This window comes from Saccopteryx bilineata, chromosome 10, assembly GCF_036850765.1.
Source record: "Saccopteryx bilineata isolate mSacBil1 chromosome 10, mSacBil1_pri_phased_curated, whole genome shotgun sequence".
In the NCBI taxonomy this organism is placed as follows: Eukaryota; Metazoa; Chordata; class Mammalia; order Chiroptera; family Emballonuridae; genus Saccopteryx; species Saccopteryx bilineata.
The window spans coordinates 31,680,962-31,701,117 of record NC_089499.1 but is presented as its reverse complement, the minus strand read 5'-3'; the positions used below and the strand labels follow the sequence as shown (position 1 = coordinate 31,701,117).

General features: G+C 34.1%; 1 protein-coding gene across 3 annotated transcripts in view; it reads right to left on the bottom strand.

Moving 5' to 3' along the window:
* TBC1D5 (TBC1 domain family member 5) overlaps positions 1 to 20,156 on the bottom strand; it is a 545,405-nt gene that overhangs the window by 485,144 nt on the left and 40,105 nt on the right. For all 3 annotated transcript variants that reach the window (XM_066245714.1, XM_066245713.1, XM_066245715.1), the window contains exon 2: positions 11,719 to 11,806. The gene's annotated coding sequence lies outside the window, so the exon portion shown is untranslated. The remainder of the gene's footprint in view (positions 1 to 11,718; positions 11,807 to 20,156) is intronic.

The window sequence follows — 20,156 nt, the reverse complement described above, 5'->3', positions numbered from 1 at the left end:
GGAAGAAGTGCAGGAGATGGAGTGATAGCAATTGTGTAGGGTGAGAACTTGGTACACTCCAGAAATTATTTTGATAAAATTCCAAATGAATTACAAGGCCTCAAGAGAAAGGAAAATAAGTTAATTTGAATGAAAAATATTATATGGCTAATTTTAACCTGAAACCACTCCTGAAAAGATATAAAGGTTGAATTTAAATAAAAGTACATGGAAATAAAACAATAAATTCAAATGATGATTCATGAAGCAAAGATTATTGTACAGAAAATAATCATTACCTACTTTTTTGTTGCAAAATTCCTAATTTCTGAAACTTTAATTACTTTATAAAAATATTATGTTATGGAAAAATATTACAGTGGTATGAATATGAATCAATAGTTTTAAAATGCAATATTCCAAAAGTAAATTCTATGCAATTTTAAGAACATTCCTAATCAGCAAGCAATCTCAATAAAAATGGTTAGATCCTAAAGAAACTGAGTGTATGGTTTAAAATAAGAGATAAATATTAAAAATAAAATTTGAACACTGTCAAGTAACTTTCACAAGCTATTGATGATTATTGACTTATATACATACTTCATGCCTAAAATATGACTTAAAACTATGTAAACATTCTGTTAAGATAATAAAGATATCTAAATTATTATAAATCGTATCAAAGCCATCCACTGGTAATTATTCATATACAATTTGGGGACATTTCTCACCCTGCTGAGCTTTGTTCCTGCCACTTCTGTGCATATAGAGAAGATACATTCTCAAAAGTGAGTCCCTCTTCACCGTCATTCCAACTAGGGTACTGTCTGTACTCAAAACATATCTACAGACAGATTTATTTTAATACTTTTGAAAACATGCGTCAAATAGTTTAAATAAAATGATTTTATTTCCTGCCATTAAAGGTAAAATAAAACAAAATATTGTGACCAAAGGAAAGCTTCCCAAAAGAGAGACAGCATAATTTTGATGGTGAAACAAACTCAAGAGTGACAAAAGACTTTTTACAAATCTTATGCTAATTTGAATGTTTTCCTTTTGTCTGTGGATATGGCTCATAGTCAGCAAAAAAATATATCCTGTTTTCTTACAATTTTCATTTTTATTACACTGAGGAACAAAATTATTGTTGCATCCACAGAAACACTTGTTCTTACCTAATTCCAGTGTGTTGATCTCAAATCTGATACTAGTTTTTCTCTGTAAGCTACAGTTCTTTTGAAGTTCAAGATTTTAAGTTTTCATCTTATTGTAAAATTTTCAACATTTAGTTTAACATAATAAAGTAGAATGTCTTCTTGGGCATCATCTTTGTAAAAATATAATAATAATTTATATAATGCAGTAAATACACTAAAACACTAAAAGATATGATTGCATCAGAATTTGTCTACAATTTCTAAATAGAACATATTGAAACATGTATTTTAATCATAAAATTTGCGCAAAACATTTAAATTCTAGTCAGGCAAAAATTTGCATTTTTAGTTCTTGCGTTTATGTACTTGTTGAGGACAATCTCGTTTGATGCTCCAGCAGTAGTCTGCCATCATATTTCTGTCCCACCGCCCTGATAACGCTCTTCCATCGTCTTCAGATCTTGATGAAAGCATTCTCCCTGCTCATCACTAACAGCTCCAAGATTTTCGGGAAACTTATCAAGGTGACTGTTCAGGAAGTGAATCTTAATGCTCATGTTACATCCAATGTCCCAGAAAGCCAACAGCATCCTTTGAACCAGAAGTTTATAGTTTTCTGCTTTTTTGTTGCCAAAGAAGTTCTTTCTAACTGCCACAAAAAAAAACTGCCATGCTGCTTTCTCCTCCTTATTCATCTTCCTGGCAAATTCTTCGTTACGTATTAGGGTTCAAATTTGAGGTCCATCGAACACCTGCTTTTTATCTTCTCAAAAAACAAGGCAGGAAAAGCAGAAATAATATGTTGAAAGCATTCACTTTCTCTATTCAAAGCCTGAACAAACTGCTTCATTAAGCCAAGTTTGATGTGAAGTGGGGGAAAAATGATCCTGTCTCGATTAACTACAGGTTCATTCACAATATTTTGCATCCCTACTTCCAGAGCTTCAAGTTTCGGCCACTCCTTCTGTGTCCAGTGTTTCTCCCGAGCTCGGCTGTCCCACAAACACAGAAAGCAAGGATACTTCGTGAAACCTCTCTGTTGTCCTAGCAGGAAATTTACCATTTTAAGATCCACACAATGATCCAGTTATGCTCCTCATACTTCAGAAAGTTAAGGACAATTTTTATGTCATTATAATCTTCTCGCAGATGAGTTGAATAACCAATTGGAACCGCTGCATAAACATTACCGTTGTGTAGGAGAACACATTTCAGACTCCGTTTAGAACTGTCAAGAAATAGCCGCCATTCTGTTGGACTGTAAGTGGTAACACCTAGCTGGCTGAGAAGACTACTGATATCATGACAGTAAACCAAGTGTTTGTCTTCGGGAAAAAAGTCCACAAAAATTTGTTCACGCTTCCTGAAATAGGATACTTTAGCTGACTGGTGAAGTACATTCTTTTCTTGAAGACTGGAGGGAGGCTAATAACTCAGCTACTTTCTTTGATAATCTCTTACTTAGTCATTCAATTTGGGTTGGTTAAACTGCTGAGGGGTTAATGACTGCTTGGCATCAGAAGAAGACCCTTCAGATTCTACAACCATTTCCTATGCATCTTATCAAAATACACTTGATCACCATGTTCACTTTCTTCGTTCTTAGAAGAAATAAAACCATTGAAAACTGGAACCAGGAGTGTCTCAGAGTGTGGGATAGGTCCTATTGCTGAAGGAATATTAGGATATGTGATAATATGCTGTTTTTTCTTGCCGATGCCCTTTGTATGGATCAGAAAGAAATAACAGTCAATGCTGTCTGTGGTCCTTAGGTTCACGCCAAACCATAGGAATACCAAAAGGCATTCCTTTGCATTTTCCTTTTGTCCAGTCATGAAGCATTTCCTCACAATTATGACACACAATATGAGGAGCCAATTCTTGTCTTGATTGCCAAGGGGAACTTGAAAATAGGCAAAATATGCACATGTCACAAATGATGAAATATCGCGCCTTTGACATTGAAGTGTGTAACAGCCACATATATAACAGAAGGTGTCAGGACTATTCTTACATTTATGCCTACTCGAATAAGCCATGATTCAATCTTAAAACAAAATAAGAGGGTGTTTTTACCAGATAATAATTTTTTTACATTTAAAAACAATTACAATTATGTAGAAATGATGTTTGTAAAACATTAACTGCCTTGTAGTTATGTTCAATCCAAGAGTTGTTGCCCTTTACCTTCAATTTAAAAACCAACGTATGCTATTAATTGTAACAAAAACAAATTAAAATTTCATAAAAACTAGAGCATGCACCAAATAAACGGATTTCAGATTTGGAATCAGCGATGCAGAGATATATAGAAACAGTTCTAAAACCTCATGCAACAGAAATGAAAAAAAATTGTTCCCCAGTGTTATTTGGAATTATTGGAATGTTATACTAACCAAAGAAGGCAAGACTTTGTCTACAATTTTGTTGTACTCTCTTTAATATATAAAACTATTCACTAGTTAGTTTAAAAAGTTATCTTTTTTAATATCTTATAGCTTAATTCCTAATTAAATGCATTAAAAAAGCTGCTCCTTTACTCTCATGGCTACTATATAATTTAGCTTCAATGTAAAGACATTTATTTGATTACCATAAGACAATAATAGTATTAATATCTTAGTAAAATAATTCTCCATTGTTTTACTTTTGACCTATCAAACATTAATTTAAAAGGACTAAAATAAAAAAACGTTATAATTATTCTGACAAAACTGTATTGTTGCTATTATCTACCTCATTTCTGTATTCTGTTTGTTTTCATTCAAGGAAGACTATGTTTAGAATAGACGCTGGTAAAAGTAAGTCAGTCAATTCCTGTTTCATCACAATGATAAGCAATAAACTATAATTGCAATGTGATATATAATAAGTATTCTACAAAGACTTGTAGGTGAGATGGTATCAGTGAGGAATCAGGGATAGTTTTCAAGAACTACATCTTGCAGGATGAGTTAGCCAGGAAAAGAAGAAAGAAGTGAACCACATAAAACGATTGAGTCAACAAAGATTAACCACCTGGGCTTATTTCCTCTTCCTCACAAAACCCCAAAGAGATCACAATATTTTGGAAAATAGAGATATAATATATCAAAGGAAGTAACTCATAAAAGAACTTATCATAAAACACACTGAGAAAAAACAAAACCATTTTGCCTAGTCTGGCAACATCCAACCTCATACATACCACCTCTCCTGCCCCAGTGGGGAATCTCCAACTAAGAGAACTGAAAAAACAACTAACAAACAGGGAGAAGAAAGTAACACAGGATAACTTCCCCAAACTGAAGTACTCTTGCTTCTAGAATGAAAGAGTTCTTTGAAGATCCAGTAAAATAAGGAATAAAATCCATTCCAAGACACATCATCATAAAACTTCAGATATAAAGATACTAAAAGCTTCCAGAATAATAAAAACAGGACAGGCACAGCACAAAACAATATGGAGGGAGGAAAAAGACAATGAACTTCTCAGTGACAACAATGAATGTTGTAAAAGAATGTTGTAGAATTTCTTCAAAATTCTAAAAGAAAATGATCTTGCAACCTAGAATTCTTTTTTTTTTTTTTTTTTTTTTTTTTTTTTTTAAATATTTATTTATTTATTTATTTATTTACAGAGACAGAGAGTAAGTCAGAAAGAGGGATAGACAGGGACAGACAGACAGGAACAGAGAGAGATGAGAAGCATCAATCATTAGTTTTTCATTGCTCATTGCAACACCTTAGTTGTTCATTGATTGCTTTCTCATATGTGCCTTGACCGCGGGCCTTCAGCAGACCGAGTAACCCCTTGGTGGAGCCAGCGACCTTGGGTTCACGCTGGTGGGATTTTCCTCAAAGGAGATGAGCCCGCACTCAAGCTGGCAACCTCTGGGTCTCGAACCTGGGTCCTCTGCATCCCAGTCCAACGCTCTATCCACTGCGCCACCGCCTGGTCAAGCGCAACCTAGAATTCTATACCCAACCAAACTATTGATCAAGTCTGAGAGTGAGATAAAGTTTTGGATTTTTTTAAAAATTTCCATATAATGAGGAAGTTAAATCAGAAAAAAAAAGACAATGAGATGGGATCCACAGAAAAGGAACACAGCAAAGCTATCCATCTCACCTCTAAGGATATCATATTGTTGACCCTCTTCTAGATCACACTGACACTTCACAGCATAACTCTGAATGAAAATAGCAGTAGGCTGAAGAAATAGTAACCATAGTAAATAAAGCAGAGGAAGCAATTAGAAGCAAGTATTCTTTGTCTAGGCAAAGATGCCTGTGAGATTGGAGGAAACCCCCATGAGAAGGGCTGTTAGTCCTCAGATGACAGTCTCTACATTAAACCAATATCAAATACTACCAAACTGTTACACATTCACCTCTAAAGTTATGTTTACATGCATTATAAACAGTATCACTTTGAAGAGAAACAAAACCATGTATCTACACAAAAATACACCCACCAACACATTTTCACTCACAGCGTGGTTTAATTTGGTTACTTTATAATTAGGTTTCATTTAAGAAACCAGTAACAAAATGTTAATGTATAGTTTCTATGAAGTAAGAAAATAATTAAGAAATATGAGCAACAATTCAAAATGCTTGCCAATTATTTTATCCGTTACCAATTTCAAAGTCCCCACCAAAAATAACTGACAGGTTTCAGTTATTTTTCAAATTTTAAGTGAAAAATTAAAATCTCATCTTTCAACTCTATTATTATGTATACTTAATCTGTAGTTAATTTTTATATATAAAATACTAATGAATCCAAAGTCTTATTGCAAGTAGCATGCAAAATGAGGAAAATAGAAAAAAGTATTTCAAAAACAGAAAAAAAAATACATTTGCCAATTATACTAAAAACTGTAACTTGCCAATTTTATCCTCTCAAATGTCCTTATAGCAGTCTTATTTTTTAGTATTGTGTACTGAGGATGACTTAAGGAATTTTATAACCACTATAGAACATATGTGTATTCTATTTATGTTTTTCAAATAGAAACCTTTCCTATATAACTTTTGCAATATTCCATCTTTTACTTACCAAATTAAAGTAAAAAATAGGATATGATCAATAGATCATCTATGAATAATCATGCCATGCTTACATAATTTCATTTGTGTGACTTCATTTTCTGTTATATGTTATTGTTGGTATGTTGTTTGGTATTTACTGTTTGAGTGAGCAATATTAATACTAACGTGGCCAAAACTAAGATACTGCATGTAGTCAGTATAGTAAGACACTTACATGTCAGTATTATTTTATAGTGCCCTACACAATCCTTATAGTATAAAAGTCCCTTTTTTTATTGTGCAAACTCTAAATTTCATAAGGTTCTATTTAATTAGTCCAAAATTCAAATACACATTCATGCCAAATATTGCAACCACATAGGAGATAAGAAGAAAGATATTTGAAATACTTTCATGGGAGCAACCTTGGGTTGCTCTCCTAAAATATCAGTACAGGGACCCAAATTAATTCACATGCTATCCACAAAACAGATGAGGTATGAAAGAAATCTTGTGTTTAATGTGACCTTTGGATGTACTTTTACTTGTCATAATTATAAAGGAGCTACTCTCAGAGCCAAAACATAACCTATGTTATTATTCTTAAAACTATAGTAGTATTTTATGAAGTGCTTCACACTATGACAAGCTCCAGGCAAAATATATGGAAACTCCTACTTTCCTTACTAAGTATATATAATAGGCCTTTCTGAATAAAAAGTTTTGATATTATACATATGAATTAAAATAACTACATGAAAACTTTTCTTTGTAATGTACATTCAAATACAAATATGCCAGTGTGGTTACCTGCTTCAATTTAACAAATCATCTATAATCTAAATGCAAATTAACTAAAAATTTAAATTTAATAATCTAATTATTTACTTTAATAATGTAGTATGCTGTGTTAGATAAATACATGTCAAGAGGGAATTAAAAAGAAAACTACACACACACAAGAAAAAATCTTTAAGCAACTCTTTTCCAGATATTATTTTCACACACAGAATTTCACCAAGGAAAAACAGTTTTTTTCAAAAATGTTTTAGCAAAACTGTCAACTTATCAATATATGTAACATGCAACATGGTTGCTTTATTCAAGGGGGAAAAGAAAGATTACTGGTTCATCTAACATAAAATTATAAATTCTGAACATATAACAAATAGAATTTGTTTTAGTACAATGTCAAATATGCCATCAATTAGAATATTTGCAAGGCAAAACAAGCATAAAAAATCCTTGTGTGATACGAAGAAAAACTTTAGAATTATGTACTAGATTAGGGGTAATCAACTTTTTTATACCTACCGCCCACTTTTGTATCTCTGTAGTAGTAAAATTTTCTAACCACCCACTGGTTCTACAGTAATGGTGATTTATAAAGTAGGAAAGTAACTTTATAAAATTTATAAAACAGAGTTACAGCAAGTTAAAGCATATAGTAATAATTACTTACCAAGTACTTTATGTCGAATTTTCGCTAAGTTTGGCAGAATAAATCTCTATAAAAGAACTTACTATAGTTAAATCTATCTTTTTATTTATACTTTGGTTGCTCCGCTACTGCCCACCATGAAAGCTGGAACACCCACTAGTGGGCAGTAGGGACCAGGTTGACTACCACTGTACTAGATCATACCAACTTTGCCATACTTTTCTGTTTCTTCCTATTAGCAATATCTCTCTATTTTCCTCTTAAAAATAGGTTCCAAAAGCTATAAAACATCAGTCATGCATTAAAAAGTCACAGCCACAAACTGCCTTGCTTGGCTAACAAAGACACATAAATAGTGGTATAATGGAAGATACTTTTATCACAAAATAAAATATTTTTAAAGATATTGCATGTGAATTTAGATTCCTCCTAAATATATATATACTGTATTATATGACTTTTAGGAATAATTCAATAGGAATTTGAGATATTACTAGGATGACCATAGGTCATAATTTTGCTAAGAAGATCCCTATTTACACCTATTGTCCTAGCATATTACAGTACTTCCTTTCCCTCTCAAAACTGTCCTGAACTTGATAGTAAATTGTATGTCCATTCTAGCTATTACAGTTATTTCGTATTACCTAAATCACGGGTTTTGAGGATTTCCTAAAGCAGCAATTTTTGACCAATGCGCCACAAGGATTTTTAAAACATGTTTCACCTGACTATATAGTTAGGTACTGACCTCTTTTTCCTTAGAATGTCAAAAATAATAATAATAACGGCAGCTAACAACAATAGTCATCTGGTGTGAATGAATCAAAAGTATATCTAATTTTTTATCAGATCAGCAAAAACAATTTTTTTTGATGGACCACAGAACTTTGGGAATGGGTCTATGTGTGCCATGAGATGAAAAAAGTTGAAAATCACTGTTCCAATATAACATTAAGTATTTACTTGAAACATGTAACTTAAAGCTTTGAGTAATTTATATAGTACCCTGCTATTTACTCAGATACAGTTACTTATGGCACTCACAAATCATCAAAATCTGCTGCTGTCTAACATTATCTCAACTATTTTCTGTTGTCCTTGGTGTATTCCAGACCCAGAATGGAGGCTTCCCTTTATCTGCAGGTAGCAAACAGGATTGGAAAGATTTTATTCCTTTAGCCTCACACCAAATTCACATTTTTCCTTACTCTCTGAGGCTCCCCCAAATCTTTCAAATGATTACATTTAAGTGTTTAAAATTAAAATTGGTTACTTTCTTATCCTTGTTATGCACATATTTAAATACTTGACTGTGTATTAAACACTATATTTAGAGTTAATTTAATAGCATGTTTGTGATCATTTCTATAAAAACTAAGGCATCAGACACTTAATCATTCTTTTTAATGATATGTGTATATTCAACTGTTACAATACCATCATTTTATAAGGAAATCAGATTTGGCCTAACAGAGCTTGAAAGTCTAAAGATTTGATCTGAGTGCTATACATATACTAGACAACACATGATTTCCCAGAGGCACAAATTCCTCAGTCCATACAAAGGATTATGAGAAGAATCAAATCAAAAAATTCAAGCTCAAGTACTGCTCATTGTGTAAAAATGACTGTTATGCAAGTGAAAATAGTCAACAAGTTAAATCTATCAGAGATAAATAACTAAAAGAAGGAAGGAAGGAAGGAAGGAAGGAAGGAAGGAAGGAAGGAAGGAAGGAAGGAAGGAAGGAAGGGAGAGAGAGAGAAAGATAGAAGAAAGGGGGAGGGGAGGGAGGGGGACAGGAGGGGAGGGGAGGGAAGGGAAGGGAAGGGAAGGGAAGGGAAGGGAAGGGAAGGGAAGGGAAGGGAAGGGAAGGGAGGAAAATACAACTTTGCTAAAAAACTACATTGCACAAACTACACATACAAAACTGTCCTGAGCTAAGAAAGACTAGAAAACCACACTAAATGAGTCCCAATCCCAGCACCATCACTTCCTATCAGCTGTGTGGCAAGTATCTTAAGTCTCTGTTTCCTCACTCATAAAATGAAAATAGCAACTCTACTTATCTCACTGTGAAGAGTTAACAGTCCATTAAAAAATATCAGCACTGTGCTTGCACATAGTAAGTGCTCAATAAATGTTATCTATTGTTACGATAATCTCCACTAATATCTCTTTTCAAAAACAAGTCATAAAAATTTATTTTGATGTCAGGAGAAAATTTCACATGTATGTATATATGTGTGTGCACACATAAGTGTATCTTCCAATGAGAGATTACTTAGATGACACAGGTAATACTGTAGTCCACAAATATTTATTAATAGTGTGGACTGGATATATTATCATGACAACTAATATAGATCTTATTCTATATTGGAGAAGTAAACTTTTTTCTTCTAAAGAAGTCTATATTAGGCATACAGAAGTACATTTTAAAATAAAATTCAATATCTAACAGTACCTATTCATCTCCAGAACAGAAAAGTCACTAATATGTACAATTATACATTTTTAAACCCATGTATACAAATCAAATGTAACCACTTCCTTATGGCAATTATATAAAGATACTACAGCAATATTCTAACTAAACATTGAGACAGTCAACATTTCAAAATAAGAAAGTTGGCTATAAATATACATAATTTACAATTCTTTAGTGAAACCTGTCTCCAGAGGCCACTATCACTATAATTCAACTGCATCCTAACAAGAAATGCACAATGCTACTTCTCTCTGAAATGCTAAAACTTTAAAGTACACAGTAATTCACCACAAATACAAGAGACCATGTTGTACACATGACACTCTTAGCCAAATAACTATATTAACCTATTCATTAAATCCATTCAACAAGTGAGCATGAATTACTACACTATCTTATGAAATAGTCAAAAGACAGAAGTTAATACCTTATTTGGTTAAAAACAGAAACTTTAATTAAGAGAATTATTATCTAAAGCCAGAGAAACTATAGCTTGCATTTATAAAGGCCCTCGTCCATTTTAATTCATTAAAATAAAGTGGTATAAAACTTTCTATAAGAGATATGCTATGAAATAAATGTCACTATGACTGATATAAAAATCTATATAAACATCATGCTGTTTTCCAAATACACATATAATGGGGATTTAAAAAACAAAGGCAACATCAGTAAATTTATATATCAGGAATCCAAATCAAAGTTGGACTCCATTTCACTTCACTTTCCTAAAAATATTATAGTAGTACAACAGATTTGCCACTAAAATAAAATAACTAGGACTCCATTATTTATTCTAAAGCAAATAAGAAATAGAGACCTGCCCTTTATAGATACAAAGGGTAATGTGGTCTCAGGTTTAGATGTTCAGTCTCAGTTGATAAGACTACAGGCTATATTATTAATTTGTCAGTGATTCCAGAATGAGTATACACAAACCATACCTTCCATCACCGATAACACTAAACAGGTAAATTTGTAGCTAAACAAAGCACGACTAAAATTTTACCTCTACCACAAATTACTTAAAAAATATTCATGAATATACTTTCGCCTTAGAGCTAATATTTTAATTTTAAAGAACCACAAAGAAAAAAAATCAAAACTAGTCAGTAACAATGCAGCGTCTAAAAGCAATAAACTCAAAATTAAGTTATAAATAATTTAAAGCATGTCATGAAGATATATTAATAATTCATCAGATAAATAATTTACTAAATAATCAAATAAATAAATAATGAAATACATAAATAAGTCAGCAAATAAATAATTCTGCAAAATAACCTAAACAATAAGTCACCCAAACAAATCACAAACCTATAAAACTACAATGATTTTCTGGATTCTGATAGTTTTAAATAAGCAAATGTACATAATCTAGATCAACTCCTGTTAGAATTAAAATATTTTTCAATGCTATTGGTAAAATCCTCACCTCAATATATAAGAACATATTTTCAATCTTTAAAAGACTGCATGGGATTATTTCTTATAAATTATTAATAGGATTATAAAATATCTTCCTCTATATTTTACATATAATATCTTTGCCTAATATATTTTCCCTCAAACAACTGAGCACTTAAAATATTCTTAATTTATGCTTCCTTTTTAAAGCAATACTTACAGTATAACAGTGCCACAGCCTTTGATTGTTTTCCCATCAGAAAGTCTCCATTCACAAAATCTTCCTTTACCACATCTTTGGAAATTTTCTGCAGGGATAGAGCAATAAGAATAGTATTAATTATTACAGATGGCATTTCATTCACTGGGGAACAATGTTTCCTAATGCTACAAAGTAGCAGTGGGATGTGAACGTTATTAGTTGAAAACTATGTCAAGTTTTCAGAAGTCTTTAATGGACCAAGTGCAAGCTGACAGAGACCAGTTTCCTCTATTGGAGCTGACACACAAGCTGTTAAAATGGTGGAATTTCAGACATGAAGACAAAACCTGTCAAGGACAAAGTGACTGGCTGACATCTAATGCTATCCTCAATTTAAGAAGCTCAAAGTTCTTGAAAGAACACATGAGATCACTTAACTGTTACAATTTGAATGTAGTGACAGTATAATTAGAGCATCACAGAGTCAAAACACAATCGACCTCATAAATCAGTCTTCAATGAACCTTTACTTAAAGGTTTTAACCATTCAAAGAACGGTACTCCAGAAATCCATAAACATTAGATCCCAAACTATGATTAGTTTCCCCACAGAAATAAGAACATTGTAATGAGTTTTTGACACGTTTATAACAAACAATATGGCACATTTGATGAGGAAACTAAAATTAATCAAAGCATTTTATATAATTTATCTCAATGAATTCTCAAAACAACCTTTCAAGTTAGGTAATATATTACCATTTTTACAGTCAAGAAAACTAAAGCTCAGTAAGACTATGCATATTGCCTAAGATCCCCAGTGGCAGGGAAGATTCTAACTTTGTATCAATTCCCTGTGAAGGTTTGTTCAACTAAGACCCCTTAAATTTGAGCCCAACCTAAAAAAATACAGCAAATACTAGACTAGAGCATCATAAATTGATTACAGTAATGGTTCTCAACTGGGAGCAGTTTGCCTACCTATCTCCATCCCCCACCCCCAGGGACATTCAGTGATGTCTGGAAACACTTCCAGTCTTCACAACTAGGGGTATTATGGGCACCTAATGGGTAGAGATCAAGGATGATGCTAACTAAACATCTTCAATGGACACGATAGCCCCCGCCCAACCAAGAATTACCTGGCCTAAAATATTAATGGTGCTGAGGGTGGAAAACCCTGGATTAGAATAAAATGATTGTTGAAGTGTATGGATTATCTCTATAGAATAATATAGATTTGGTTTAGGGATGTAAAGCTTGGAAAATGGGTATATAGAAACTATCTACTTTCTGCTCAATTATTCTGTAAACCTAAAACTGCTCCAAAAATAGTCTAATAAAGTTTTTAATGTGTATCCTTCATTTATTTCACTGAAGTTATGAATAACTTTCTTAGAATCAATACTAAAACATAAGTCTACATTTATAAAATTTTAAAATTCATTTATCAAAATTCTTCAAATAAAGTTAATATTAGAGCATATGAAAGCTATCCAGTGTTTTCTGAAAGAATATTTATGATAATTAGTAAAAGCATTTGACCAAATTCAGCAATATAATCATCAAACAGCTCAAGAAATTATTTTAAATGTTTTCTTTTCAATACCAATTAATCTCTCTCTAGTCTCAAAATAGATTTTGGTTTCATCCTGGATCTAGAATCTACCATGACACAATGCATGTTTGATTTGACCTATCACATTACTACATAGAGCATTCAACAACAGTATCCTTCATCAGATAAGATTAATCCTATCCTTCCCCAGCCAAAAAGAAAATTTGAATTAAAAAAATAAATAACCCTGACCAGGCAGTGGCGAGTGGATAGAGCATTGGACTGGGATGCAGAGGACCCAGGTTCGAGACACTGAGGTCGCCAGCTTGAGCGCGGGCTCATCTGGTTTGAGCAAAGCTCACCAGCTTGGACCCAAGGTCACTGGCTTGAGCAAGGGGTTAATCGGTCTGCTGTAGCCCCACAGTCAAGGTACATATGAGAAATCAATCAATGAACTAAGGTGTCACAACAAAAACTAATGATTGATGCTTCTCATCTCTCTTCGTTCTTGTCTGTCTGTCCTTATCTATCCCTCTCTCTGACTCTCACTCTGTCTCTGTAGATTAAAAATGTGTGTGTGTGTGTGTGTGTGTGTGTGTGTGTAAAATAACTTAAGAGGAAAAAACAAAGGGAGATAATTTCTCCCATGTAAATGTCCAACTGAAGGCTGATGAGGCAACTCCAACACCAGGGGCCCAAGCTCCTCCCATCCTTTTGCTGTGGCACATCCTGTTCTATTCAAAGTCAGCTCAAACTCCAGGAAGGTTATGGGAATGCCAGCTAACACACCCACGTTGCCGGCAGCAAAGAGAAGGAAGGGGAAAGAAAGGTTCCCTGCTAACTCTCACATTTCAGCTTACAGTTTATAAAGCATACCTTAGTGCTTTGGCTATATCCAACCACTTAGAAGGATAGAAAATGTAGTCTCCAAATTGGTAATAAAATAAAGCCCAGGTATAAAATTAGGGTTCTTTTTACTAAGGAAAACAGCCAGAATGAGTTAAACGGACCAGACTACAAGAGAGGTTACAACCCTTCAGAGGAAATGGGAAATGTACTCAAAGTTTTTCATTACAGTGTTTCACTGTAAATTATATGTAACATAATACATATGTATTTATATGTGTGTGTACACATATATGAAAGAAAACCTGAATGTTTAACAATGGGTAAATGCTTAAATAAATGTGGGGATAATCTCAGAATAGAATGTGATGTAGTCACTTAATATTACTTTCAATAATTTTACTGATAAAAAGAAACACTCATAACACTAAACAAAAAAAGAACAGGATATAAAACATTTCATATAAAATAACCCACTTTATGTTAAAATACACACATACAAACACATATATATGAGAAATGTTCATAATATTAAATGGAAAAGGACAGGCTGTAAAATATTTCATATAAAATAACCCATTTTATGTAAAAGTGCGTACACATAACACACATATATATACACACACAGTATATATTTATATATACATCTGATCTCTATATCTATAGTGAAGGGCTGAGACCTCATAGAAATCAAGAGAACATAATTAATTGAAATGAAAATAGTGGTTTAGGCTTTGGGAACTGTAACTACCTGTCACTATCCCCGTACTTTTCATTACTTTCTAATTTTCCTACAATGAACACATATTATACTTATTATTATTTTCATAAAAATTTGGCCTAGATGAGGAAAAGCATCTTCTAAAAAGTAGCTAGATTCAAGCTTCAATGTATTTTATTACTTGGAATTTGCTGATTTTTTTTTAAAGGTGAAGCAAAATCTATAAGCTAAATCTTTCCAAACTGGTACAAAAAAAATGCATGTTTCTCTTTAGCTGTTAGTAAGAAGCTAACGTCTCTATGCCCAAGTAGTTTTCAACTTACTAACATTCACATATCACATTTGTCAGCTTTACACAAGTCACTCCTAACCAGATGCTACATCCATCATTCCTAACAATTTACCTCGACATATTGATTACTTTGTTCATCTCACTCTGTAGAACTAATCATTCCTACTTCAAGCTTCTACAAATACTTCCATTTTCTGTATTTCTGTTATTTTTTTATTTCTACTCTACTGCACATTTTTCTGGTTATGCCTTCATAATGGATGCATCTAACAGAAATCACATCTTTCTTATCTTTAGAAGTATTTTACACTGCCTTGAATTACCCAGTTGTTATTGGGTATACATACCTTCATATCTGTATCAATTCTACTGTCTGCAAGTCTCATAACTATCATTAATAGAATATTAGAATTAGGAATGCTTTAAAATTCTCTATATTTTCTAGAATACTTCTATTTTCTAAACCCTCATTATTACCACATAAAAATGAAAAAATAAGAAAAAAAAGCAAGCAATTGACATATTTAAAACTACTAACAAGTAAAAATAGATAAAGGCTGAGCAAGGCAAAAATTGCCATCTATACTTAACCATGAAAAATCAAAAGTTCAAGCCATTTTAAAAAATCAGGGGAAAGGTCCATAAATAGGAGAAATTCTTCTCCAAACTATTCCATAGCTATATTGATTCAAAGTTAATGACAGAGCGGGTAAAAGACACAAAACATCTTAACTTGGTGGTTTAAAATAATGATGGATTTAAACCAGTTGTGAGATTCAAATAATTTAACAACCAGTTCTCTGCCGTAATGACTATTTTAGGTATAAAAAAATGATATACCAAAAAGTAGTTTATTATTTTGTATATTTAATAGTTAAATAAGAAAATTAAAAAATTACACAAAACTAGATTATGTTATAAGAAAGTGTTTTAAAGTATTAATGAAAAAATATTAAATAATACAAATAACAATAAAACTGTTACTTAAGATATTTCCACATTGCTTCTTGATTGGCATCCTCACTTGCCAGTTTTTTTCACCTATGGACAGAATGAACATCACTATGAGTGCTTACAATACGCTGTTGCATAGATGAACATTAAAAAAGAGTAAGGAATGTAAATTTGTGACTTCCACATGGGCGGCTGCCCAGGCGTCCACCTTAAAGAGAAACCTGATTACAAGTGCCATTTTAACAACTGGTGAGCCGAACTCAGCAAAAAATTAGGCATCAGTTCTGCCGAACCAGTGTAAACCAGCTGAATCTTACCACTGATTTAAGCTGGAAAATAAGGTAAAGTTTGAAGGGGAAAAAAAGACATTCTTTTAGCCAGACACATGATTCAGCTATGAGAATATAAGGCCATATAATTTAAAATTTTGACAGCCACCAACCCATCCCAATATAAAGATGAAAAAAATGAAATAATGTAAGGTGCCTTTTGAGTTTTTACCCTAATTTATAATCACATCTTTGTGTATTCTTAGTGGCTTCAAGTTTTCTTTGTGGAAAGAAAAATACAGGCTTTAAAAAGATACTTACATACTTATATTTAAAGACCCAGAAAAAAAATTACCTAAATACATACACACAGTCATGTATAGGAAAGTTTCCCATAATTGTAAACTTTTCACTAGTATGTCCTGATGCCTACTTAAAATATAAAAGTGAATAAACAAGTTTTTAAGTAAGATACCACTAACATTAAAAATTAATGTACTTTTAAAATATATTTGTAAATAAAAGCAAACTGCAAAGTGTTTTTATTTCATCCATAATAAAAACGACACAAAGCCAAAATTCTTTACTGTAAACATTTGCAAAAGGCTTAAAACTAGAGAGATAAGTCTAGTTCACCTCTGTATCTGTCAAAAGAGGAGCTGAGCTTATTACAGGGAAACTCTAATAAGTAAAATTGATAATATCTGAAGATTAACATTTTAAGTCAGACACATAAGCATTTCCATAAAAACCACCCTAAATAGATGCTCAAACACACAATGAATTCATACATATGTGAGTCGGAAATAACCCCAAACTTGTTAATAGTAATCATTCATTTTCTTTGGTATTATTATTTCAAAATAATTGAATTAATTTGTCCTATTCCATATTATCTCACTAAAAATCAACTGAAAAGAATGCACCATGTTTATTCTAGTTCTTCATATATCCAGTGCTAACAGGGTAAGCTGAAGGGTCATCCTTCTGCTCACACCAGAACATCAAGCCTTTTGTGAAGAGGCAAGCATTGTATACCCTAAAGGAAAAGTAATTCCAGTTAGTTTCTATGTTTAATCAGCTATTCTTTTCCATCAAAATTGAATCCACCAAAAATCAACTCTACTTTTACACACACACACAAACACAGATACACACAGGTATGCAAGCACACACACCTCACTAGTAAGCTATTTAACCAACATTTATTTCTTGAATAACTCATCCTTAAAATTTATTACATATTGTATTATAGAAAAATAATTGATAACCATGTTATAGACTCTTTTTCAGCAATTAAGGATTAACTCGAGTACTAAATTGCAAATATTAGCAAGAAAATTGAATGGAGATAGTTCAGGCCTTGTTCTCACCTAATTATAAAAATTATCTAAAAAGGTTATATGATGTATTTCAATTCCATATAGTTAAGGAGTCAAAGCTATTCATAATTATACATTTAAGCTTAAATTATCTTAAATTATCTTTATGAATTTTATAATTGAGCCATTTTTATAATTTGTATAAAATTTAAAATTATACTAATCTAAATTTTAAGAACTGCAGTTTTTAAAATGTAGTCATTAATTTTCAGTCACTTTTTGACTGGATTGACATCTACATATAAAGGGATAGAGGTTATTATTTTTGCATTTAAGTTCTAACAAAGGTAAACAAAAATTATTAACTAAAGGTTATTTTAAGTTTTTTAATTTAAATTAGTAAGTTTTCTAAACTTTGGGATCATTTTTGGTAAATGCGTTTTGTTTAAAAATTATAAACTTCTAGGCAATTATAAATGCAATTTTAATCTAAGTTATTTAATTTGAAATAATTTAAATTTAAAGAAATTGTGAATAGTTATTATAACTTTTAATTACACTGTATTTGAGACACTTATTTTTATATCACTAAAATAAAATTACAGGTCATACACTATCTCCACTTTATTTTATGTTAATGTATCAAAAACTGATCTTTGTGTTCTAAAAAGTATTCATTAGCTATAACACTATATCTCTTTTCTCTCTTCAAGAACAATTATAAAATTTTCAGTTAAGTAAAAGTTACTCAGAAATGTTAAGATCTGAAAGTATATTTTATAAGTTAAATTCCTAGAAGTACTCAGATACCTAAATTTAATTTCCTAAAGAGTTACTGGAAAGATTAAACTACTATAACCAAATACTGTTACAACAACAATAAAATCAATGCAACAAAGTATTTAAATAGGAAAAATACATCATGTTTCTGCTGAAGGCCCAATTATTTCTATATATTCTAATATGCAAAATCAGGAAAAATAAAATAAAGTTGTTGGAGTTCTTTATGATGGTTTTCACTTTTGTGAATTAAGCACAAATTTAGTGACTAATGACAGTCAGTAGAGTTTCTCCACAACTCTATACATAAACTAAACAATAAATATGTAAAAATAGAGTGACGTCACGAAGATGGCGCTGTGAGCAGCGCGTCCGACAGATCTCCCCAAAATCTCAACAAATTTGTCAACTAGAAACAGAAAAATTTATCTTCGGAGCATCCTAGAGTTCCACACACACACTGAAAGCAAAAGGACTGTTGCTGAGGAGGGAATACGCCTGTGGTGAGTCAACCCACGCTTGCAGCTGCCTGCGCGGGGTCCCGGGGAGTGCCGGCAACCACCAGCGTGCTCTGAGAAGCCGCACGCCCCCCCCACTTGCCGCGTCCCGGGGAGTGCCCACAACCGCCGGCGTGCTCTGAGAAGCCGCGCCCCCCCACCCAGCCGCGTCCCGGGGAGTGCCCACAGCCACCGCGTGCTCTGAGAGGCCACTCGCCCCCCACAACCACGTTCTGAGAAGCCGCGCGCGCGCCCCGAGCCGCGGAGTCCCGGGGAGTGCCGGCAACCACCGGCGTGCTCTGAGAAGCCGCGCATGCGCGCCCCGAGCGGCCACATCCGTGCCGGCAACCACCGGAGTGCTCTGGGAAGCTGCGCGCGTCCCGAGCGGCCACATCCGTGCCGGCAACCACCGGAGTGCTCTGGGAAGCTGCGCGCGTCACAAGCGGCCATATCCGTGCCGGCAACCACCGGCGTGCTCTGAGAAGCCGCGCATGCGCGCCCCGAGCGGCCACATCCGTGCCGGCAACCACCGCAGTGCTCTGGGAAGCTGCGCGCGTCCGGAGCGGCCACATCCGTCCCGACAACCACCGGAGTGCTCTGGGAAGCCGCGCCCCCCCCAGCTGCGTCCCGGGGAGTGCCGGCAACCACCGGTGTGCTCTGAGAGGCCGCGCCCCCCCCCCCAGCCGCCTCCCGGGGAGTGCCGGCAACCACCAGCGTGCTCTGAGAAGCCACGCGCGCCCTGAGCCCCCACGTCCCTGCCGGCAACCACCGGCGTGCTCTGAGAAGCCGCGGGCCCCGTGCCATAGTCTGGGAGGGGCGCCAAACCTGTCTTTCCTAGTCAGGAGATTCTCTCCGTGGACGGGGCACCTCACCCAGCCATTCGAGCTAACAATTAAGCGTTGGGCGAGGGGCGCGTAGGCAGCCTGAAATACTCTCTGGAGCACAGCTGCGGATCCAATCACTGAAATTAGCTTAACCCACGAAATCTACGCACCCACGGGGCTCTAATTGATAAGATCTCTCCCAGTTCAGTGATCCAAGAAAAGAGGCATAATATTTTTCAGTGCCTTTCGCTAGAGGGGCGGGGGCAATATCTGATTGACAGAGCCTCCATATTCAGGGATATACCTAACAAGAGGGACTTGGCAGATATTAAGATCTATATAGCAAGCAGCGAATAGTGCATCTTCTTTCCAGCCAAAACAGGCTACAAAGTG